This window comes from Rhinichthys klamathensis, unplaced genomic scaffold (assembly GCF_029890125.1).
Source record: "Rhinichthys klamathensis goyatoka isolate OS25496 unplaced genomic scaffold, OSU_Roscu_1.1 h1tg000219l_1, whole genome shotgun sequence".
NCBI classification, from domain to species: domain Eukaryota; kingdom Metazoa; phylum Chordata; class Actinopteri; order Cypriniformes; family Leuciscidae; genus Rhinichthys; species Rhinichthys klamathensis.
Genome location: NW_026606743.1, coordinates 176552 through 201831, shown reverse-complemented (window position 1 = coordinate 201831; position 25280 = coordinate 176552). Strand labels below are relative to the sequence as shown.

Genomic DNA, 25280 nt, shown 5'->3' with positions numbered 1-25280 from the left:
TGTTTGGAACCCTGTTTGTTCTGTTTATTATTTTAAGTTATCAAAATGTCTCAGCTCTGTTAGTGTATGATCGACAGACACTTCTCTGTATTCGTGATCAACATGTTATATTTCAAAAGAGAAATATTCATGGAGACCAGTCCTCGGATATAACCCCCCCTCCACTCCCAGGCCTGCCGGCGCACCTGCAACATACACCTGTTGCTCCGCGGAGGAAACGCCCCAGAAGACGGGGAAAGCGAGGTGGCGTGGTTGCTAGAGTGAGAGCATACCTGCGGGCTACACGGAGAAATGGTCTGGGGTTTCAAAGCAGCTGTTCCTTACTGGGTGTCCTTCTTCCCCCGGACTCCAGGATGCGGTGGCTTCTCCCGATTCATCCCGGAGCTGTTATCACTGTGGACCAGCTGCGCGCACCGTTGGAGGAGCACATTCCCCGGCATTCCCGAGCGGCCAAACGTGGCGTGGATCTAATGAATCTCCGGTCAGTGGCTCGAGCCAAATCTTCGCGCACGGAGGATACTATTCTTCAGTTGGCACTGATCAATATTAGATCCTTGTCTAACAAGACTTTTATATTAAACGACTTCTTTGTATCCCGGGAGCTTGACTGCATGCTTCTTTCAGAGACGTGGGTTAAACCGGGTGAGTGTTTCCCCTTCTCAGAGCTTCTTCCACCGGCATGTTCTTTCTTTAGCTCTCCACGAACCACGGGAAAAGGAGGGGGTCTAGCGACAGTTTTTAAAACCATGCTAAACTGTAAGAAAACCCCTTGTGACCAATACAAGAGCTTTAAGCTGCAACTCTTCGAGCTAAACCTCAATCTAACAGTATTATGTGCGCTCATTTACCGCCCTCCCAAATTCAATAAGGATTTTATAAAGGATTTTTCGGCGTTCGTGGCAGGCATGGCTCTTAAGTATGATCATTTTTTAATTGTTGGTGATTTTAATATTCATGTGTGCTGTACTTCTAAGCCCTTGGTCAAGGACTTTTTAAACATCTTAGATTCGTTTAACCTCAGTCAGTCTGTGAACTGCCCGACTCATAACAAGGGACATATTTTAGACCTGGTTTTGTCTCATGGCCTAAATCTGTCCATAAAGGATATTTCTGATGCAGGTATTTCTGACCATATGCCTGTCTTGTTTTCTGTTTCTCTGCCGCGCCCTCCAAGTAAAGCGTGCGTCCCCATGCGTCAGCGGCGCGCTATAAGTCCATCTACGGCTTCCCTTTTTGCTGCAGCGTTCGATAACTCTCCTTTCATGTCCATGGGTGCCTCTTGTTCAAATATGGACATTGATGAACTGGTTACTCTATTTGACTCAACGTGCACAGAAATTCTTGACTCAATAGCACCGTTTATGCTCAGGCGCTCTAATTTAAATGGAGAGCCATGGCACAATGACACTACTCGTGCTCTCAGAAGGGAATGTCGCCGTGCTGAGAGAAAATGGAAAAAAGACAAACTTCATGTATCTCTGGGGATGTTAAGGGACTGTTTGTCTAACTACCAAGACGCTGTTAAGGCTGCAAAGACTCAGTATATGTCAAACCTTGTACAAAACAACTGTCACAAACCTCATGTTCTTTTTAATGTTCTAAATAGGATAATCAACCCCCCTGAGCATACTGGCATCATTCCCAGTGCCCTTCTGTGTGACAGATTTTGTAAATTCTTCATGGATAGAGTGGCCAGTATCCGGGCCTTAACCCTTTGTGTTGCGCCAGATCCCAGTATTTTACCTTTATGTTCAGTTGTTTTTGAAGATTTTATGCCAATATCTCTCTCTGAGCTGTCAAAGATGGTCCAAAGTTTAAGACCCTCGGTCTGTTCATCAGACAGCCTTCCAGCCAAACTTTTTAAAGATGTTATTGACACTGTTGGGCCTTGTATTTTAAATTTGATAAACTTGTCACTTTCAGCTGGGCGTGTTCCGGGTGCTTTTAAAAAGGCCATCGTGCAGCCCCTCCTGAAAAAGCATAATTTGGACTCCTCTGTTTTGTCCAACTACAGGCCAGTGTCTAAGCTTCCATTTTTGTGTAAAGTTTTAGAAAAAGTGGTATATGCCCAACTTCAATTGCATCTAAATTCCAACAACATCTTTGAAAAATTTCAGTCTGGTTTTAGATCCTGTCACAGTACAGAAACTGCTCTCTTAAAGGTTTTTAACGATCTTCTTTTAATTTCTGATTCTAGTAGCTCTGCGATGCTAGTGCTTTTAGATTTAACGGCAGCATTTGATACGGTCAACCATAATATTTTATTATCCAGACTAGAGTCCTGTGCAGGCATTAAAGGCACTGTTCTGAAGTGGTTTCAATCATATCTGACAGATAGGTCTTTTTCTGTAAACCTTGGTCCTTTTTATTCAGACAAAGCCCCAATTGACAGCGGGGTGCCTCAAGGCTCAATTTTAGGCCCAGTCTTGTTTTCTCTATATATGCTACCCCTGGGATCAATCTTCCAAAAACACAATATTTCATTTCATTGTTTCGCAGATGACATCCAAATATATCTACCTTTGAATATCAAAACAAACTCAGTTTAAGCTCTGAAAAAATGTTTACAAGAAGTTAAAGACTGGATGTCATTGAATTTTTTTAATCTAAATGACAAAAAAACTGAACTTGTCATTTTTGGGGAGCCCGATGTCTCTGGTTTTAACAGTACTCTTGAACAAATGCTGCCAAATGGCTGCCCGTCAGTAAAAAGTCTTGGTGTTTTTATTGACAGTTCTTTTAAACTCGATAAACAAATCAGCTCAGTGGTTAAAACAAGCTTCTTTCAGCTTAGACTTCTAGGGAAGGTCAAGCCCTACCTGCCCCACAACCAACTGGAAAAAGTTGTGCATGCCCTGATAACAAATCGCCTGGACTATTGTAACTCATTGTACTATGGCCTTGATCAGTCTTCAGTTCGCCGATTACAACTAGTTCAAAATGCGGCTGCACGCCTGATGACAGGGATAAGGCGCAGAGACCACATTACCCCGGTACTGTCATCTCTCCACTGGCTGCCTGTCATTTTTAGAATCCATTTTAAGATCTTATTGTTTGTTTTTAAATCTCTAAATGGGTTGGCTCCATCATATTTATCCGACATGTTGACTCTGCACACGCCAGTCAGAGCACTTAGGTCCACTGACCAGCTGCTTTTAAACTGTCCAAGGTCCAGACTGAAAACCAGAGGGGACAGAGCATTTTGTGTTGCAGGTCCTAAGCTCTGGAACGCTCTTCCTTTCAATATTAGAGCAGCAACCTCTATGGAGAGTTTTAAATCACTTTTAAAAACTCATCTTTTTGCACTTGCTTTTTAATACAAGCTGAGTTGTGTAATCTTTTTTTTCGTGTCGCTTTTATTATGTTGTATTGTATGGTTATTTTATGTTGTTTCTCTGTATCTGTACAGCACTTTGGGGCAGCAGTGTCTGTTTGTAAACGTGCTATATAAATAAACTTGACCTTGACCTTGACCTTGTAGCCATAACCATATTTTGTCATTAAACCTTTTCAATTACAACTAATGTGCTAAATAGTTTTGATTTGGTATTGACTTTTATGTGCTATCTATTGCAATACAATACTGTCACTCTCTATTGCAACGCTCTTCCACATATTAAGCTATTGTAACTGCGCTTATTATGGTCGTTGGTATAAGTGGCAGTGGGTGGAATAGACAAGAAATGTACAGTTTTCTACCATCTTGCTAATAACGTTTCTTTAGTCAATCGGCAGTCTTGCAGCCTGAACCCCTGCAGAAAATCCACCCTTACACTATTACTTTCCTATTTCTATTGGATATTGTTATTTTTGCACCTTTTGGAATTAAAACCACTCTGGACTGTGTTTTCTGTCCTTGTCACGTCATTTATACCTCTGGCCGTTGGTACATCCTAACAGTAACCTTTGTGCTGCCTGAAGTCGGAATGTCTTTATTCTGTGTTTAATGTCTGTGGTGGCAATTTTAATGATATTCATTGATCTTTAGTCAAATATAGATGATTCAAAGAAAGTCACATGTGTGTCTCTCACTTGTAGTGAGAGAAGATTCTGTTTATGTACCTGGGGAGGCAGAAGAGGGAGACACTCCAGAGAACAGACGAACAAGGACCTCTGACCTAGATGTCAGAAGGCCATTTGGTGCAGGGGAGCTTAGTGGGCCAACTAGTGACGTCTATGGAAAACTACTGGGAGGAAGGCTCTGGGGGGAAGAAGGCCTTGAAACTAAGATAAAAGCTAGTTCAGTCTGTCTGGGGGTGTGTCACTCTTCTGCACAGGGTAACAACTGTGTATTAGACTGCTCCTATTCTTGCAAGTATAAATACTTCTATTTTATATAATTTGACTCTGAGTGTCTCTTACGCAGTGATGTTTGTTTGAGATGAATTTTTGCCACAACAGATTGGTGTCAGAATAGTGGGATTCCTTGGAAGTGCCTTCTGGACCTGAGAGCGGACGGTGTTTGGCCACCTGGACTGAGCAGTTCCAGCTCTACCTCGTAAATTTCAGAGAGAGGGGCCGACCGCTATCAGGGCCAGGAGAAACTCCACTGGAATCAATTGAAAGAACCCGGTGGCAACAGAAGCATCTCTGGTAAGAGACAGTTCAATTTATTTTCTTTTGGGTAAGTTAATTAAATTCAGTTTAATTGGGGAGAAGAGTGAAATTGAACCATATTGGCTGAAGGCTGTTTCTGTGGTACGTAATCTGAGATTAATTGAGATCTATATAGATCAAGAAATTTCAAACAGATACGAGGGAAAATGATCTGAGATTAATTGAGGTCTGTAACAGAACAAGAAATTTCAAGCAGATAAATAATCTGGGATTAAGTGAGAACTGTAACAGATCAAGAGATTTCAAACAGATAGGTACCCTGAAAATTAGTTGTTCCACGACGGAGCAAATTGTTTTTAGGTACTGAGGCTAAATAGGGGGAACCAGAACAGTTTTGGTAAACCTTAATTAGGAGGGCACTAATAGTGCAACCCGACCGATTTGGGTTAAAAGAAAGAATCGGGTCTGTTGGGGACGCCTAAACAGATTAAAGAAAACGCGCGTTGAAGAGAAATCCACAGAGAACAGAAAACAGCCAGTATGGGAAAATCTCAGAGTAAGCATGCCAAATTTGATACACCGGTTTTCTGTAGAACTAGGAAAGTATGGGGGGAAATGTATGTTTTAGATATTGAAAAAACTGAGAAAATACAATAATTTCCCCAGGGAGGAAACACTGAGCACAAATAGACTAAGAGTGTGCGAGAATCAGTGGAACAGGGCAGCGGGACAAAAGGTTGTTGTGGCTGCGTTCAACATGTGTGTAAAAAATGTGAACAGATAATGGATTGTTGGCTTGAAGATAAAATGTCGAACTGCCAGGAGAAATAATGTTTTTTTTACTTCTTCATCCAGTAAATGGATGCATGACATTAGATGTCTATAGAACTTAAATTTATATGACAAGGATTGAAGTAGCAAGCAGCAATAAGGCTGTCTGTGTGAAATAGAGGGAACTGTAAGTGAGACTTGGTGGAAGAGGGAAGTGAAAAAACAAAAAAAGGTTGGTGTGTGAGACATGTGTGTGTGGGGATTGTTCAAACAATCATGTACTGGTTAGATAATGAAGGAACTGGCATGTTTGAGAAAAGAAAGGAGAGGATAATGAAGGAACTGGCATGGAGGGAAAAGAAAGGAGAAATATAGTAGAAAACTATATGTGATGAAAATAGACATGGTCTGACAGAATTTATGGAAGTCAAATTAACTGTTTAAATGATATGAAAAGTTTTAGAATAAAATAAGGCATTGTATGATTGACAGGGATTAACATGATATGAAGAATGTTTTAAGCAGAATGGGGAACAATTCTAGATTTTGATAAAATAATGGTTGTCTGTGTAATTTACGGACTGAGTAATATAATCTGTTTTGGAGAAACAGTAGAGATAAGACTGAGACAATAATGATAATATTAAGTTGAATCTCCAGACTAACCATGTGATGGAAGAAAAAAGGCTTCAAACCAGTTGTAATGAAAATAATGATGTACAAATTGTTACACTTTATGAAGAGTAACGGAACAGTCCGGGAAAATAAATAAGTAAATAAATAGTGAGACAGAAGATAGCAAATGCTGTAAACAGCTCTGCTCTGAAGATCTCACTTGGAAGAGATTTGCAGATGATGTTTTGTAAAAGATAAGCTGGGATAACAGCAACAGTGCTTGCTTATTCGCCCGGTTTCCGGATGTTAGACATGTACTTGTAATTAGTGTTGTTGATGATAATACCAAATTAGTAAGGTAAAGACAGAAAACAAATTCGAATATTTTGAGCATTTTCTGTGCTGCTCATGAAATTATGTTCTGCCAATAATAATGATGAAGAGTATGATTTGGCTATTGTGATTGAATCCGCCATTGGTGGATGGTCAAAGGAATACAGAGAACTGCTTATCAGTGGCTCTGTTTACATTCCTGAATGGGACACACACTGCTTCAAGGGTGTGCAGTTAAGTTGAAGCCCTTTGGAAGCTCACAGTGATCAAACTGCAAGGTGTCTGATGCTGAAGTTGAGGCTGACACACAAACCAACCAGATGACAGAGAGTGTCTTGATTGTGGTCAGCAGGACCATTTAACACGTGACACATTTCTGATAATAATGTGGGTTTGAAAGTAGATCAGTGTTTAAATGACGACATTAACATTTTTCGTCTGAGAAATAAGAGATAAAAACAAGGTCAAAAGATTGGAGTCTTAAAGTGAATCCTTTTGAAGAAAAGATCTATAATAGTAATTTTTATAAGTGAATTGAATACCGGTTGATGCAAAATGAATGACTCCAACAAATGTGAGTTGCAAAATACAGTAAAGGTAACTAGAAGGATGATTGTGTTTTAATTAAACATTTTTAAAAGGGTTCAGGTAATATAGAGAGACAGATCTCAAAGATGATTTATAATAACTGCAAAGGATGGAGACTGATAAACTCCTAGAAAAAAAAACTTTTGGAGTCAGATATTAAGTTATGGTAATTGAGAACTTGACAACTAAAATTGAGATTGAGAAATGTGAAACGTTATTGAGAACTAGAATAATTACCATTATGTAAGAACAAATAAGCAGAAGCAGTAGGCTACTGAATTAACAGTTGCTAAATGTAAAATGTGTTGAAAGGCATCTGATTAGACAAACAGCTTGAAAAGTTGACCATGAAAGAACTAGAAGCTGATGTTTTGCTTTCAAAAGATAAGTTTGTTATGGGCTGTAATGAAACAGTTCGCTTATCTAAAATCTGATGTGTGCTGTGCCTGAAACTGCCAGTGCGACAGAGACTCAATCTGAGTGGAAATTTGTAATGTCTAAATTCCCTGAGGTGGGCAAAAGACAAATATAAATAATATGTTTATTTGAAACCGTATGTAATTTCTGGCAAAGATGCCTTAAGCTGGGATAGAGTTAAAAGATGGTAGATAAAAGTTTGATGTTAGAAGTATATGAGAGAGCAGTGTACCATCCAATAGAGTCTCAGAGTCTCTCTCATTCAATGAGTCAGCTAAAAGCTGGTATCTGTGATAATAAGTAAAGCACAGTGTTTCAGTTGAAGGATCATAGACACAGAGATGTTTTAAAAATAAAACTGAATGACTTTAAAGAAGTATTTAAAATAATAATACAGATAGAGATGACATTTTGATTAGCTTATTTTAGGACCAGTAACTTCTTTGTCTCATTTAGTCTCCACCATTCAGGACCGATGGCTCCGGCTACAGATGAAGTACACTGAATGTACGGTTGTGATCTAAATTCACTGAGTATAGTGTAAGCAGCTAGGTTGCTGCTTTTAAGATGGTTAATGGATTTAAGTGATTAAATACTGTTGTTATTAATCTGTCTCCCTGTGTTACAACTATTAGGCAGTCCGAATGGCTCTGGTGACTCTTGAACGTGCCTTTCCTAAGCTCCAGAAAACAGCTGAGTTCTGTTGAAGAGAACTGATTGTGTGATGGGAAAGAGCGGTCACCAGTGGGCACGAGTGACCATCTCTATGACGGGTAAGACCTTCTTTGGCCAGACAGGGGGCAACCTAAGCCAGAGTGGATCACGTAAAGTCATTGGGCATCTCCTGAATGGAGGTGTGTTATGTGAGACAGGTATGAGGGTTGAGCAGGAGCTGTGAGGCCAGCAGCGTCCTTATGCCGTTACAGGGAGATGAAGCTGTGACGAATTACGGCATGTCTCCCCAATAAAGCAAAGCTCCTCTATATATACCACTCGCCAGAAGAAACCGCATTAGTTGTATGGCTTGTTTTTTATTGTGACAAGCGTCTGCAAATATGCCAGGGGAAAACACCCTGATGGAGATTATAGATAAAGGGCTAACAGGAGTGGGCTTTCAAGGGCCAGCTGAGACCATGAGGGGATTGCCATTAGTTGTTGTGGAGACAGTAGCAAAACTTTTTATGTACTGGTTGCCTTATGGGCAAGGAAAATCATAGTGTTGATTTTGAACTAATAGGTCTATGACATAGTTTTAACTCTTGAAGGTCGTTAGACATGGTGGTGGCTAAAGATGAAGACAGCTTTTGATTTAAGGAAAGTCTGGATGACATAGGTGAATGGTCAAAGGTTATTGTAATGAATACAAATTTTGTCTAAGTTACAGCCTTAGTAGGGCTGGTGGAAAAATTATTTGTTTATAGTGAGAGAGACTGCCTGAGTTGGAGGAAGGGATGGTAACTGTGTCTGTCTTTCTGTTATCGGCCTGCCTGAGCAAGCTGAAGAAAAATAATGATAGGGAACCAAAACAACCCAGCTGACTTGTCTAAAAATCAAATGAATAATTAACAGACGTGCTTTGAAAGTGGTTAAGATACCATGTAAAATTAGGTAGAAGCTACAGGAAAATGGAAAGGTTAAAATCTTATTTAAAATTTAAATCTTTAAGCAAAAATGTAAAGAAAAGTGAACATTGAGAATGAGCAGTTAACATATGTGTGTCTAGAATGAGTGCGTGTGATGGTGACAGCACTTTATGTCTTGTATGTATTAGTTTGGGGCACTAATATTACGCCTGAATGGTGTGTATATTGCGTAATTAACCTCTGGAATGAGTTTATCATTACAGATGGGTTAAGGCAAATGACAAATTTTAAAGAAGCTGATAATTGTGATGAAAAGACAATACAGAACATGGGACAAGCTTTAAGTTGATTGGCCATCAAGCTCTGTCTGGTAGTAATACTTCTGTCATACATAATGTAGATTTGAAGATCAGTTTAAGTAAATTGGAATTGTGTAGTTGTAGATCACCATCTGGCATGGGCTGAGATAAATGAAAATGTTGTAGATTTGAGGGAAACAACAAAGTGACATATTGGCTAAGTCAACCTGAAATTATCAAGAGAGCCCCTCACATTTATGATTATTGTGAACAAAGGTGGAGAAATGATTGACTGACATTGACCAAGTCTGCACAGCACAACCTGACCTGATAGAAACAATTGATGACTTTGGAAATGTTTGTAGATGACTGACTTGAGAGACCAAACAACAGGCCTGAAAAGCAAGATTCGCTGTGAGACTGAGGGCCATTGCCTTTCAAATACTTCGATAAGAAGAACATGAGATTGTGGCTTTAAGTGAGGAATGTAATATTTTTGTTTCAGAGGCAGAGAAAGATGTCTGGAGGAAAGTTGTCTGAAGGACAACGTTTGGGTTAGTGTTGATGGCAAACTTTATAAAAAAACACTATGTTAAATGTTATGTTAAATTGATGCTCGAGTTGTGTCGTGCATCAAGAGGAAGATGGTATAACAATTGCCAAATATGGTTTATTAAGGGGTTCACATTTGCTGAATAAATGTTGGGAGAACACTAGAAGTAATTGGATAAAAGCCCTGAAAGAAGCCATTTTTCTGCCTAACAAAATGGATGTCTGTGAGTGTGCCACACACACCAATAACAAAGATTGTTTCAACAGGAAACGCCAGGGCATCGAAGGACACGGGAGAACAGTAGACAAAAGAAACTACGTACTTTACTATCTGACAATAACCTCGAAATTTGTTTCTCTTTACAGAGAGCATGCAGGATTGGGAGACAGGGCAAAATGTGCCCAATAAAATAATGGTTATGGATGAATTTGGCTAACTATCCTGGCCTGGGTTATTATTGTGGCAGAAAGGTGCCACACCTGCGCAGCGCATAACTTAAAATTTTCCTTTTACAGAATGTCAGGATGGATTGGATCAAACAGAACTAATTCTGTTCCAAATGTATAAATATTGTTGAGTGTTTTTCAGGGTAAAAGGACCCCGAGTGCTATTAAGTGAGCAAGAAATTATCCGGAGATAATGTTTCAGGTTGTTGATTCCACAGGTCACACCAAAAGGGACGAGGGAAAGACAAGCGGCCACTAACAAAATACTTAAGGTCTCCATTCACAGGTGACAGTTCACTCCAGTGGGGGTGCGGTCGTGATATAAGGGTCCATGGGGCGAACGAGATGATCAACACGCCTGGAGGAGGATGTGAACCAACTAATGGTTTAAGAATGTGGTTTTGTGATTATTTTGAGGATTTTATTTGATTAAATCAAAATAGGGCTTAGTATTGATATACAGTAGGTCAAAAGATTTGATTGGTTTCTTATTTATTAGGAAATATTTAAGGAAAATGTTTTTGGGAAGAGAAGATCTATTAATTAATGTAAATTATAGGGATAATTGCTTATTAAGTAGAACCACAGCATGTTTGAATTAAAAGTTAAAGGTAAAAGAACACGGAACGTCCGTGGGGCGAACGAGATGATCAACACAACTGATGGTTTAAGTTTAACAGAAGAATCCGTTTTTGTGATGATTTTGTATTGATTTGATTGTAAATGTAGAAAATATATTGATTGTGTCCGTAATGGAAATATTAGAGTTAATATTGAACAACTGCATTGGTTAGAAGAATGGATAAAATTATAAGACTTCTCTGGTTAGATTTTGTTAAATATGGCATTAAATAGAGCTTACTAAATTGAATTAGAAGTGAACAAAATGGTTAGGAAAACCGAAGTGAAATATGGAGATGGGCGTAGATTAATGGAAAAGGCTTAATGATAGGAGTTAGGATTGTTATTCTAATAATTTTGTTATTCATGGGGGAATACGATTACAGTGACAGGTGAAACATGCTGTCTGTTCAATTGGTGAAAATGACAGTCTATCCCAAGGATGAACAAAATTATGTGACGATACATGTAGCGGGAGCTACAGTGAGATATGTGTTAAATGTATGTTCTGTTTGTTTTTCTTCTATTTGTTTATTTTCTGAGAAAGATTAAGGGCAAAAGATTTAAAGAAGGTTACAAGCAGCGGTCATCCGTGTTACGAGATGGCGTACAAGGACAGGGGTTGAAACTGAGGGATTTTTTATGATACTTTTTCTGTTGGTTTCCTTATTGTGTTATAACTATTTACTCCTTACTGGTGTGACTGAGGGTCTGTTTACAGGAGCGCAGGAACAGTGATTTCTCGTTCAGCCCGGCCCAGTAAAAATGTTTACTTGCTTGCTAAAATATTACGGGGCCTTTCCCCCACAAAAACAGCCTTATGCTTCTTCATTCTAAACTTTTCTTCACAGGTTCAAGGAGAGTGATCATTTATGCAAAAATCAGAGATGAAGAGTATAAGTGTGATGATATGACTTAAAATTTGTTTTATTGTTTATTATTGTGATTATGGGTAATCAGAATGATAAAAAGTGAGGAGTTGTGGTGGCAATTTTAATGATATTCATTGATCTTTAGTAAAATATAGATGATTCAAAGAATGTCACATGTGTGTCTCATTTGTAGTGAGAGAAGATTCTGTTTATGTACCTGGGGAGGCAGAAGAGGGAGACACTCCAGAGAACAGACGAACAAGGACCTCTGACCTAGATGTCAGAAGGCCATTTGGTGCAGGGGAGCTTAGTGGGCCAACTAGTGACGTCTATGGAAAACTACTGGGAGGAAGGCTCTGGGGGGAAGAAGGCCTTGAAACTAAGATAAAAGCTAGTTCAGTCTGTCTGGGGGTGTGTCACTCTTCTGCACAGGGTAACAACTGTGTATTAGACTGCTCCTATTCTTGCAAGAATAAATACTTCTATTTTATATAATTTGACTCTGAGTCTCTTACGCAGTGATGTTTGTTTGAGATGAATTTTTGCCACAACAGATCCATCAGGCCTTGCCCTCCCTCTTGAATAGGTAGTAAAAGTACAGCAGATTTTGCCCAATAATGCCCATCCCAGAAAAAGGCAATTAACTTTCTTTGTAGTTCTACAACCACACTTTCTGGGCGATCCAGAACTTTCATTTTATGCCATAGTGCAGATGCAGCCAGATTATTTGTGACCAAAACCCTGCCCCTATACGATAGCTGGGGCAGCACCCACGACCATCGAGACAACCGGTCACACATCTTCTCCACCATACCCTCCCAGTTCTTCTGCCTATATTGATCTGTTCCTAAAAACACTCCCAACATCTTCAAACCCCCACTTCCCCATTTAACTCCCCCTGGAAGCAGAGGAGGGGCCCTTCCCTGCCAATCTCCTAATACAGGTCCTTCTCAAAAAATTAGCATATTGTGATAAAGTTACCTACTGTATCAGAGTATGTAGCATGAACTATTCGTTGAGACTACTTTATATATTAAAAAAACAAACAAAAAAAAACACCTAGATCCTCATATATTCCTGTTTTTCAAATATTGTATAACTGCTTTCTGTGTATCCTTTACCCCATCTCCTGTTGTGCCTAATAAACCTTCGAGGTTCCACTTCCTTCCTGCCTTATCTTATCTTTTGGTTTAGCCTCATCCTCTCATCTCTATATTTCTTACAATGTATTAATACATGTTCTACATCTTCCTTTGATCTACATTCCAAACATTTATCTGATATACTTTTGCCCATTAAAAACAATGTTTTATTTAACCCTGTATGGTCAAATCTCAGCCTGGTTAAAACGCTCTCCTCTCTTCTGTTACTTCTATTCACCCCCTGAACATTAATAGATTTTTGCAAGCTGTAATATTTCCTTCCACTTTTATCCATATCCCACCTATCCTGCCATTTCTTCATTATTTCTTTTTTGATTATCGCCTTAGCTTCTCCTTTTCCAACGGGCATATTTATGACATCGTTCGTCCTGGTTGATTTTTTAGCTATTTTATCTGCTCCCTCATTCCCTTTTATACCTACGTGGGCAGGGAATCTCACGTCTATCCGTAGTCTCTGTAATCTAAATAAACTTTGTTGTATTTCGAGCATTAAATCTTCTCCATCAGATTTCATGTTTTGAATACTATAAAGGGCTGCTACAGAATCAACACAACACTCTGGTTTTCCTTCCTCAACCCACTGCAGTCCTACAATAATCGCCATTATCTCTGCTGTATATACCGAAGCCTGATCAGGTCATCTTTTCCCAATACTTACATTCATTGTTGGTATATATATTCCTATTCCTACCTTGTCCTCTTCATCTTTAGATCCGTCTGTATACATATCTAAGTAACTGTAATATTTGCTACTTATATACTGACTTGCCAGATGGCCTTTCCCACTCTCTTCCCATTCGTTTTTTAGTTTTTTTTGGAGATAACCAAATAGGGATATTACTAATAGGTGTATGGGGATTTAAACCAGATATTACTTAATTTATATTCCTCTGATTTTGTTTTTGTTACCCAGCCAAAGCCATTGCCTTTAAACGAACTATACTCCCAACATTCCTGAATAATGCTCTTTGCATGATTTTCATATCCACATCCACATCATCGACTCCAGTATATAAGCATTAATTTATCTCTTCTCAGGTCTGAGGGCATTTCTCCTAGCTCAACCTGGATTGCTTTAATTGGTGTTGATCTCATTACACCAGCACAAACCCAAACGCTTTGTTAGTAACTCTCCAACTTCAATAGATGTGTTTTAGCTGTTGCTCCATATAAATATGCATCCATAATATATTGTTGACCTCATTAGTGCTCTGTAAATGACTGTTTATTTGCTCCCCAGTCTTTCTAAAAGAAAGTTTATGACTTTCTTGCATTTTGATTCCACCTTTTCAACGTGTATTTTCCATGTTCCCTTTAGGTCTAACCACATACCCAGATATTTAAAATGATCTACTGTTTCCATATTATGGCCATTTAACCTCAGGTTCTGTTTTTCTATCCCTTTCTTCCTGGTAAATATCATATGACAAGACTTACTTGTCGAAAGCTTAAATCCCCAATTATACGACCATTGTTCTACCTTTTCTATTGCTTCCTTGATTTTATTTCTCACCCTTATTGGATCTCGTCCTCTTGTCCAGATGGCCCCATCATCAGCATACAGAGCTGACCCAATCCTTCTATCTAGATTCATAACAATATCATTAATCATAACATTAAATAAAACTGGACTAATAACACTGCCTTGTGGGATTCCGTTAACAATTTCAAATTCTTCAGATACTTCTGATCCCACTTTAACTCTAAATCTTCTTTCTGACAGAAAATCTAATACCCAGTTATAAAACCTACCTCTAATTCCCATTTTATTCAATTTAATTAGCAGCCCTTCTCTCCACATGGAATCATAAGCTTTTTCAATATCAAAAAACACAATACTCATTATTTCTTTCATTTTAAACGTTTTCTCTATCTCGTTGCTTACTTTCACAACAGCATCCATTGTGGAACGCCCTTTTCTGAACCCACTTTGATATGGTGCTAGTAATCCTCTGTGTTCAAGGGTATAATTAAGTCTTCGGACTAGTATCTTCTCCATCCACTTGCATAGATGTGATGTTAGGGCGATTGGTCTATAATTACCAACATTATTAGTATCTTTCCCAGGTTTATTAAATGGTAATATTAACACACTCTTCCAGCTTTTGGGCATTTTACCTTCTTTCCACAACGATCTGACGAAAACAGTGAGACTAAATAGTGATCGCTGATCAGCAGACGCAGCTGATCCCTGATCAGCGGTAACGATCACAGGACACGCCCACATGTGCACCCAACAAGACTAGAAAGGAAACAGTGAATTCATGAACCGTGACACAACTGGCTGGCAGTTCATTTTTCCTATGAGAAAATCTAAAAACATCAAGTATATCATCTTTTAAATTAGTCCAGAATTGCTTATAGAATTCAGAAGGAAGTCCATCAATGCCAGGAGACCGACCATTGGAGGGTTTCCGTACCGCCTCTGATATTTCGTCCAGTTGAATATCGGCATCAAGCCATTGTGTCTGATCATCAGTGATCTTTGGCAAATCTCTAAGTAGGTCTTCCATGCAATTACAGTTTTTTTTTTTTCGATTGCTATAACATTACAACTGGAGCTACATGTGCTAGCTAAACTCTAACTCCAGTCTGCACAGCAGCAGTTCATGTGGACCAAATTCTAGTTCGTTTTTCATTGCTTGAACACAGTTTTCAAAACTCTACACACTATCCCATGACTTTAACCACAACCTGCACAACACTGTGGATTTACTGCACTTTGTTCAAATGCTAATACACTGCTGTCAAAACTGTGAACCACACATTCAAAACAGAATAGATTTCAGCCTTGTGCCTTTCACACACCGCTGACTGCAATTTCAGCTAGAGATGCTGGAGAGAGGCAGGATCAGCCCCTCAATTATTTGTTCGAATTACAGTATGTACTTTTAGTTTCTACCTTTTTTTTCTCATTACTGTAATTCCGTAAATTACTACAGACTATTGAAGCAAACTGCTAATTTTCATTTACCTTAAAGAATTGTTATGTTCTAAAATTTTAATAAATCATGTGAAAGAATGTCACTCTTTTCTTTGAAGAAAATATTACTTTGTATGAAGTCACTGAAATTGTTTAAATTGTAAAGATGAAAAGTTAGTATTTTCTGTATTGGTGTTTGATGCTAGTGTTTATATTCTCAGTGTGTTCTGAGTGACAGTGTGTGTTATCTCAGTGAGAGTTGTGTATAGTGTTTGTCTGCATGAGCCTGTGTGTTGAGCGTGTGTTGTGTTGCTTGGAATGAGTTTTGCAGGTGATGTGAACGGTGTAGCTCAGGGGACTGTTGGTAGTGCAGACTGTAGTTAGAGTTTTGGGTAACACTTTACTTGAAGGGATGTACATAAGACTGACATGACACCTTCATAGCCATGACATGACATATGTCATGAATATGAAGTAGGGTTTATGCATGTTTATGACAACTGTCATTAAGTGTCTTTCGCTCAATAATGACATTTTGAATGCAAACATGACATTGTTTAAGATGTCTTTGTTATGACAACTTGACATAAACCATTACATCATAACCTGTCAGTGTCTTTGTCATGACAACTTGACATTAAATTAAGTTAAACTGTCATGTGGTTGGTTTTGACATTGGCTGTCATAAGGCCATTATAACTGTGTCATGAATATTTTTCGTGACCTCAACTACAGTGGTACAAATTGAATTTGTCATTAAACAGTTATAATGGCTTCATGACAGCCAATGTCAAAACCAACCACCTGACAGTTTAATGTAAAGTTAACCAATAAAGCTGGTTTCTTAAGTTTGATAATTAATCTGCTATGTCATGTTTATGACAGGTTGTGTTGTCTTAGTAATGTCAAGTTGTCATGACAAAGACACTGACAGGTTATGATGTATTGGTTTATGTCAAGGTGTCATAACAAAGACATCTCAAACAATGTCATATTTGCATTAAAAATGTCATAATTGAGCGAATGACACTTAATGACAGTTGTCACAAACATGCATAAAACTTCCTTCATATTCATAATATGTGTCATGTCATGATTATGAAGGTGTCATGTTAGTCTTATGGACACCCCTTCAAGTAAAGTGTTACCGAGTTTTGCACATGTAGCTCCAGTTGTGCTCACTGTCGTTTAGCAATCGAAAAAAACTGTAATGTTACAGTCTCTTGCTTTGCATGGTTTCTCATTTCTTTTGGGTTAGTTGTTAAAGTCCCATCTGGTAACTTCAAATGTAACATAAGTTTTCTTCTCCTTCTTTCTGCTCCAAGTTGAAAAAATATGAGCTCGGAGCATCTATTTCTCGTATGGAAGAAAAAGGTGGCCCATCCTGCTGCATCGCACACTTCTTGGATCAGGACCCCTGAGAGGAGGGCTCTAGAGGACGCCATGCCTCTGGTTGAATGAGCCCTCACGGCCAAAGGTGAAGGCAAGCTGCGCACCTGATAGGCCATAGAGATATGCTGAACGACCCAGTTACTGATGGTCTGTTTGGATGCGGGAAGCCCCTTCTTGGGTGACCCGAAGCACACCAGCAACTGGTCTGACTTCCGCCATGAAGAAGACCTCTGGACATATATCCTGAGAGCTCTGACAGGGCAGAGCAAAGGAAGTCTTTCTTCACCCGCCGTCACGTGAGGTGGAGGATGAAAAGCCTGCAGAACCGTAGGCCGTGCCACATTAGATGGCACTTTAGGCACATAGCCCGGCCTGGGATGCAAGATAGCCTTAATGTCGCCTGGAGCAAACTTCAGGCACCCATGAGATATAGAGAGCATCTGAAGGTCTCCTACTCTCCTCAGAGAAGTCATGGCTAATAAAAAAGCTACCTTGAGGGAAGGTTCTTGGCCTCAGCTGACTCCAGAGGTTCGAAGGGAGCCTCGACCAGCCCTTCGAGAACCACTGCCAGCTCCCATGTCAAGTCATCTTCAAGTCATCTTCAAGTCATCTTCATTTATATAGCGCTTTTAAAAATGGATTGTTTCAAAGCAGCTTTAATGGGATTGTAAAATTGAAAGTATCAAGATCTTCAACCATTTTATAATATGTAAACTCAACAGTAAGCCAGGCAGATATCAGACCTCTTAAAGTCATATTAACATCAGTAGAAACACCCCTCTTATCTCTTGTTCTCTTATCAATAGGACTTTTATATAAAGACCTCCAGCTACCTTTAGGGGATAAATCAAATCCCTCTATTTCTTGCCATTTAGAGTCTGAAACATTTTAAAGAATCAAAATGCATCCCTTTTACACAAGTATGATACAGTGCTTGCTTTCCAGTATCACAGACCAAATTAAGTTCTGGAGTTTTAAAACTCAATAACTTCCCTTCATCCTCCGGCCATGTCTCCACAGCTGCCCTTATCCTAAACTTGGAAATTCACCCATCCTATTAATAGATTGTTGTTGTTTTTCCTCCTCCTCCAACAACTCTGTAAACGTTGATGGAATTACAGATAAAAATTCAGTCTTTATTTTTTCTGCTGTACGGAGTGATTTAATGCCAAGCTTTGCTGCAATATACCATTAAGACAACCAATCACTCTTACTCCAAAGATGAGAGACTTTTATGATCTGGGCTTTCATCATAGCAGCCTGCAGTGAATGAGAATTCAAGATGTTCACAGGTATTGCAGGATTGTAAAGAAGAGGTTCCTCTTTAATCCATGATCCACTTACAATTCCCTGTTCCCAAACAATTCTTAAGACATTCCATGATTTTAGAACTGTCTTATAAAAAAGAGCTAACTCAACTAGTGCAACATCCATCAAATTCATTAAAAACAATTGGCGGTCTAGTCCCAGTCGTCCTGCTCTCCTCAAGAGACCACAAGCCACATCAGCCCAACTGCCATCTTCCCCATACAAGAGTCTCTGGGCAGCTTGTAGCCTAAAAGCAGCAATCCGACATGCTATGTCAATTAGACCTTGCCCTCCTTCATGAAGAGGCAGATCGAGAACAGCAGGTCTCAACCAATGCTGACCTGTCCAAAAGAAGTCAACAAGACATCTCTGAATGTCCTTAATGACAGCCGCAGGGGGGTCCTTTCAGACTCATTGCTTATATTACTATGGGTTTCTTGAAGAAAACCTTCAGCAATATTCTTAATATTAAAATATTCTGAAACTAAAGCCTGCTTTTTCTTATCTCTCAGACCATTCACATTTAGAGACTCTATTCTAAGATACTCCATGAGATAGAAAGGGTATAAAAAAACAGCAGAAGAAAAGAAAAAATACACACAGATACATACAAGCCATAGTGTTCATTTAGCTTTTCCTCAAGCCATTTAGCCTTTCATTCTCATTCTCTTTCCTTTTACCCTGTCTTATCGTTGTTATATACTTCTTAAGTCTGTACCGTTTCTGTTGCGATAACACAGTATAGTTGTACGCTTTACGTACCCACACTACAGAAGCAACAAACTTTTCCTTATCAGGGAAAAAAATATATACCTACCTTTCTCCCTTTAGTCTCAAAAAAGCATTTCTCTGTTCTACAGAATACAACTCATCATCAGCTTTATAGAGATCAGACAAATCTGACAAACTCTCTTCGTCTTGACTCTGCGTCATGATATCAGAGGCAACATCATCCTCCTCCTCCTCGATGCTCGCACACTGCACACCACTGACGTCTAGACAGTCTAGGCCAACACGATCAACCACAAGCTGTTTTTCTACAACTTCTGCCGTACCAGTCACACTACAACAACTCGGCTTTTCATTATCAACATGGTTTAAGTTACTCACAACGCTCTCACTGACCTCCAATCCATTGTCCTTACTCGTCTCAGCCACCGGAGCTCTGTCCAAGCCTGACTTTCCCTCTCCCGGTTTCTGTTCCAACTCTCCACATCTTTGCGCACCGTTGATTCATCCATCTCACCACTAATATTTGCTTCTGCCGAAGTTTTCTTTTGAGGCCACGAGAGTCTTTTATGTCCGAACTCCCCACATTCAAAACATCGCAAACTCTCCGTACTTGCAAATTCCAGATACAAACTATCCCCATCTTTCACTCTAAACGATACATCCAGTGTTTTATCTGGAGAACTCAAAAACATGAACACTTGTCTCCAAAAAGACGTCACGTTTAAGCGCAGGATTTTTACATCCTAAGGAAACTGTTTTAACCTCGCTTACCACTTTTCCGAATGAACGGAGGAACGTTTGAAATGATCCCTTTCGTAGCCGGAGCAAACAGCGGAGTGGTATTACCGAAAATTTCTTTCGCTCACAAACCGTTCTCAATAACATTGTTGACCAATGCTTCCGTTTTAAGAAAAACAACTGCGGCTTTATTCATTCTCAAAGCCGAGACGATATTTTCATTGTCTAACTGCTCACCGACCGCTATCAACAATCTTCAACTGCAGCACTCGCCTCTAGAACGCACCTGGAACCATGGCGGAGGGATATTGGCTCCTTCCACCTGTGGACACCATACCTGACGCCAGGTGAACCGCGCACAGCAAGGCACGCTAGGCCTACTTACTAGAACCCTAAATTAATCTTTATAAACAATAAACAAAACAAAATAAAAAAATAGAGAAGAAAAAAGGGTAACACTTTATTTTACGACCCGCAAACAACTGCGTAAGTAAACCGAAATTACGGTGTACGTTTCTGTAATAATAGTGTACTTCCGTGTAGGTATAAGGGAACAATATGTTAAGTTTTGGGTAATAAAGGGGTAACAAGCAGATATACAACCTGCAAATAACTTCGTAAGTAAACCGAAATTACAGTGTACGTTTCTGTAATTATAGTGTACTTCCGTGTAGGTATAAGGGGAAAATATGTTAAGTTTTGGGTAATAAAGGGGTAACAAGCAGATATACAAGCAAATTATTTATAATGTAATTATTTTAAACAGGTACCTATTCTGTTAATATATTCCAGGCAAAAATTGTACGTCTGCTGTATATAAAAGTTATCATCACATTTCTGGCAAAATATGTTCTTGTGCAATGTTACAGGGTAATTGTGACATCTGTGGGTTGAAAATTAAACCTATATATATATATATATGGCTGTAATGTATGTAAGCACAGTATGATAAAAAATGAATTTATTGGCTTTTCTTGCTAGATTACTTAATGTTAAGTAAAAAAAAAATTAGTTTCTGCTATGATTTTAATTTAGACCGTACCATGTAGTACTTAGTACTTACCTTATCAGATTGTATTGCAATGACACTTAAATGTCAGGGCAAATATACTGTGTAATTAAAACGTTTTTTTTTTCTTTTTCTTTTTCTTAATTGTTACGGCTGTATACTTTGTATTGTGGTTTTGCCGTGTCTGGGTGTGTGTTGCTCCTCCTACAGGTGCGCTGCGGAGCTGAGGGAGTAATCAGGTGGATTGGGTGCACCGGTGCACAGGTGTGCCTGTCAATAAAACCTTCCTGTTTGGCGTCCTCATGGAGCGTTCCATTCTGTCACATCGATCCCTGGCCAGGACCGAGATGTTGATCGGCGTTGCGGCGTATTGCGAGAGCTTGAGAGACAGTCTTTGTCATGAAGAAAGTGTAAAATAAAGAGAGTATTGTAACCGCCGTAAACGTTTCTTCCTCCTTCATTGTTGCTCCCTAGTAAGGGCGTAACAATTGGGGGCTCGTCGAACTAAACTTGTGTTTGGATTCGTGCGAATTATTAAAAAAAAAAAAAAAAAAGAACGTTGTTTGTGAAGGAGGGTAAAAGGTAGGATACTTTTGAATTGATGTTTGAATATTTGTATATTATCCGACTATTTGTGAATTGAAAAATTGGAACGCTCCATTAATTAGTTAGGTTCTAGAACATAATTTGTTGGGGGTATTTGAAGAACAAACCGTCAGGGTAGGTTTAGTGTGTTTTTTTTTTTAGTTTGTTATTTTTGGTTGGCTCGGGGCTTAGAGCAGTTGTCTCGGGGGCACATCCGAGGTTTGGGGGGCGACTCGGCAATTGGTCGTCTTCCCAAACTTGCGGGATTTAGTGCGTAAATACCCGGTCTTGGGCCAACTGAAGACTAGGGTTGAGCTAGTTTAATTGGATGGTTTAGTTTCTTTAAATAAACCCTGATTTGTCAAAGTAATAAATTTGATATTTATTGAGCGTGATTATTGGTAATTATGGCTACCGATTTGATTGAAACATTTTCTCAGACTCCGTCTGAGGAATTGTTAGAGGAAATGACCAAAGAGCAATTGTTGGAGCTAGCTGCGCATTATAAAATCGAGCTAACGTATAATCAAAAAAGATCAAAGGACGGAATTAAGTTAATCATTGAGACTGCGTTGTGTGATCTTGAAATCTTGAGAAAAAAATCTAAATTACCGGGGTCAGCTGCGGTGCCTGCCGTAAGTACTCCTGTTCCAACTACTCTTCCATTGTCTGCTTTAAGCACACTTTCATTTGAGCAACAGAAAGAGTTGTTGATGATACAACGTGATACTGAGTGTGAGAAGCGTCGCTTGGAATGTGACAAGGTACGTTTGGAGTTAGAGTTGGAGGAGAGCCGGCAACAGGTGGAGCAGCAGCGTTTACAGATTGAAAGGCGTCGACTAGAATTACATGAAGAAGGTAAGCCAATGGGAGGTTTTGATACGGATTTGACGAAACTGAGTGTGGCTCATAATTTACGATTAGTACCGCCGTTTAATGAGGCTGAGGTGGAGATATTTTTTCTCCTGCTTGAGCGAGTCGCAGTAGCGTATAAATGGAGTGATGTTGAACGCGCTCTGCTCCTTCAATGCGTGTTAACAGGTAAAGCCCAACAAGCCTATGCTACGCTATCTGATGTTGACAGCCAGAATTATGAAGCCATTAAGGCGGCGGTGTTAAAAATTAATGAGCGTGTGCCAGAGAGTTATCGGCAAAAGTTCCGTACGTTACAGCGAAAGGTGAATGAAACCAATGTTGAGTTCGTAAGAGGGTTGACTGTGCAGTTTGATCGGTGGTGTACAGCGGCAGATAGTACAGCAGTTGATAAGCTGAGAGAGTTGATTTTATTTGAACAATACAGAAATACACTTCCTGAGATGATAGCCACTTATGTTGCGGAGCGTCAGGTTAAAACCGCGTCAGAAGCTGCATTGCTGGTTGATGACTGGGAACTTATTCATAAGCCCCGTGTTAATGAATTCAGTCAACATCAGGTTCATACACGAGTAAATTCTTCTATTGTCCCTATGAGTCCAATCGGGCGTTTTGGGGAAAAAACGTCAAGTGACTATGATAACTGTAATTATTGTTTGGGAAAGGGACATTGGAAGTCGAATTGTCCAGTGCTTAAGTCAAAGACTTCCAAGTGTAAATTTGCAAGCTTGCCAGTAAACGGAACCAGTTGTTAAAGCCAGCCCCTTTGCGTCCAATTCCGGCTGTATGTCAACCGTTTGATTATATTATTATTGATTGCCCCGGTCCACTTCCTCGCTCAGAAGTGGGAAGATTGTGTGTGTCATTGTGTGTGTCATTGTGTGTGTCATTGTGTGTGTCATTGTGTGTGTCATTGTGTGTGTCATTGTGTGTGTCATTGTGTGCGTCATTGATGTTGCTTTGTGGGTAATTGTGTATGTAGGTGGGAACAGTGCAGTGGTAATAGTTTATAGTGATCATAATCCGCTTACATTTTACATTCTCTTAAAAATCCAAATCAACGGCTGATGCGTTGGTGCCTCTTTCTTCAGCCCTTTCATTTAGATGTTAGGCATTTGAAGGGCTCAGAAAATATAGTGGCCGATGCATTGTCTAGGACACACTTGTAGAACATTTCTTAGGTGGTGCCTTGGATGAAGAGTTAACAGGTTTGTTTTTCTATTTATTACTTTATACACGGGGGGTAAGGAATGTTGTTGTTATTGTGTATGTATAGGCCTATACTTAAATTATATTTGTTAGTGCGGTTATGAATGCTTATTGTTGGCGGAAACATATTAGTTTCCTTTTTTTTAAGGGGGGGAGTGTTACGGCTGTATACTTTGTATTGTGGTTTTGCCGTGTCTGGGTGTGTGTTGCTCCTCCTACAGGTGCGCTGCGGAGCTGAGGGAGTAATCAGGTGGATTGGGTGCACCGGTGCACAGGTGTGCCTGTCAATAAAACCTTCCTGTTTGGCGTCCTCATGGAGCGTTCCATTCTGTCACATCGATCCCTGGCCAGGACCGAGATGTTGATCGGCGTTGCGGCGTATTGCGAGAGCTTGAGAGACAGTCTTTGTCATGAAGAAAGTGTAAAATAAAGAGAGTATTGTAACCGCCGTAAACGTTTCTTCCTCCTTCATTGTTGCTCCCTAGTACGGGCGTAACATTAATAAGAGTACCTTTCTCTGTAATTACTGTGTGAATAGTGTTGTTTCGTATTGTTACATAGTAAGTAGTGTTTGTTACCCGTTTCAACTGTGTATTTTACAGGGTAAGTGTAACTCCTGCGGGCTGTAAATTAAAGTGGCGCTTGTCCTTGTTCTGTGTAGTTACAGGGTAAGTGTAACTCCTGCGGGCTGTAAATTAAAGTGGCGCTTGTCCTTGTTCTGTGTAGTTACAGGGTAAGTGTAACTCCTGCGGGCTGTAAATTAAAGTGGCACTTGTTACCTCCTTGTTCTTTGTAGTTACAGGGTAAGTACAACATTAAACCAGTATGCTGAAACAGACAAACCTAGCTTCACCATTAGCATTATCAACAAATTTCTAAATTAGTACTTGTAAAAGTACAGTAGCACAATTAAACCAAAACCATTTATTAAAACAAGTTTAACAATAAACAATCACAATGTTGAAATTACATCAACACAAAATGTAAACAGAACAGAAATAATCTTGAAATCATACTGCACATATTTTGCCAGAAATGTGATGATAACTTTTATATACAACAGACGTACTATTTTTGCCTGGAATATATTAACAGAATAGGTACCTGTTAGTTTTAAAATAATTACATTATAAATAATTTGCTTGTATATCTGCTTGTTACCCCTTTATTACCCAAAACTTAACATATTTTTCCCTTATACCTACACGGAGGTAGGCTACACTATAAGTACAGAAACGTACATCGTAATTTCGGCTTACTTACGAAGTTATTTGCAGGTTTTATATCTGCTTGTTACCCCTTTATTACCCAAAACTTAACATATTGTTCCCTTATACCTACACGGAAGTACACTATAATTACAGAAACGTACACTGTAATTTCGGGTTACTTACGAAGTTATTTGCAGGTTGTATATCTGCTTGTTACCCCTTTATTACCCAAAACTTAACATATTGTTCCCTTATACCTACACGGAAGTACACTATAATTACAGAAACGTACACCGTAATTTCGGTTTACTTACGCAGTTGTTTGCGGGTCGTAAAATAAAGTGTTACCGAAAAAAGTCTCACTCCAAACATGCACTCAGAGAGAGAGAGAGAGAGAGAGAGAGAGAGAGAGAGAGAGAGAGAGAGAGAGAGAGAGAGGCCACAGTATGAGCACAAACTCTAATCACACACAGTCAGATGCA

The 25280-nt window shown here is 39.4% G+C and overlaps 1 protein-coding gene across 2 annotated transcripts in view; it reads right to left on the bottom strand.

The window, feature by feature from the left end:
* LOC130097410 (integrin alpha-L-like) overlaps positions 1-25280 on the bottom strand; it is a 117405-nt gene that overhangs the window by 78540 nt on the left and 13585 nt on the right. The window lies entirely within an intron of this gene.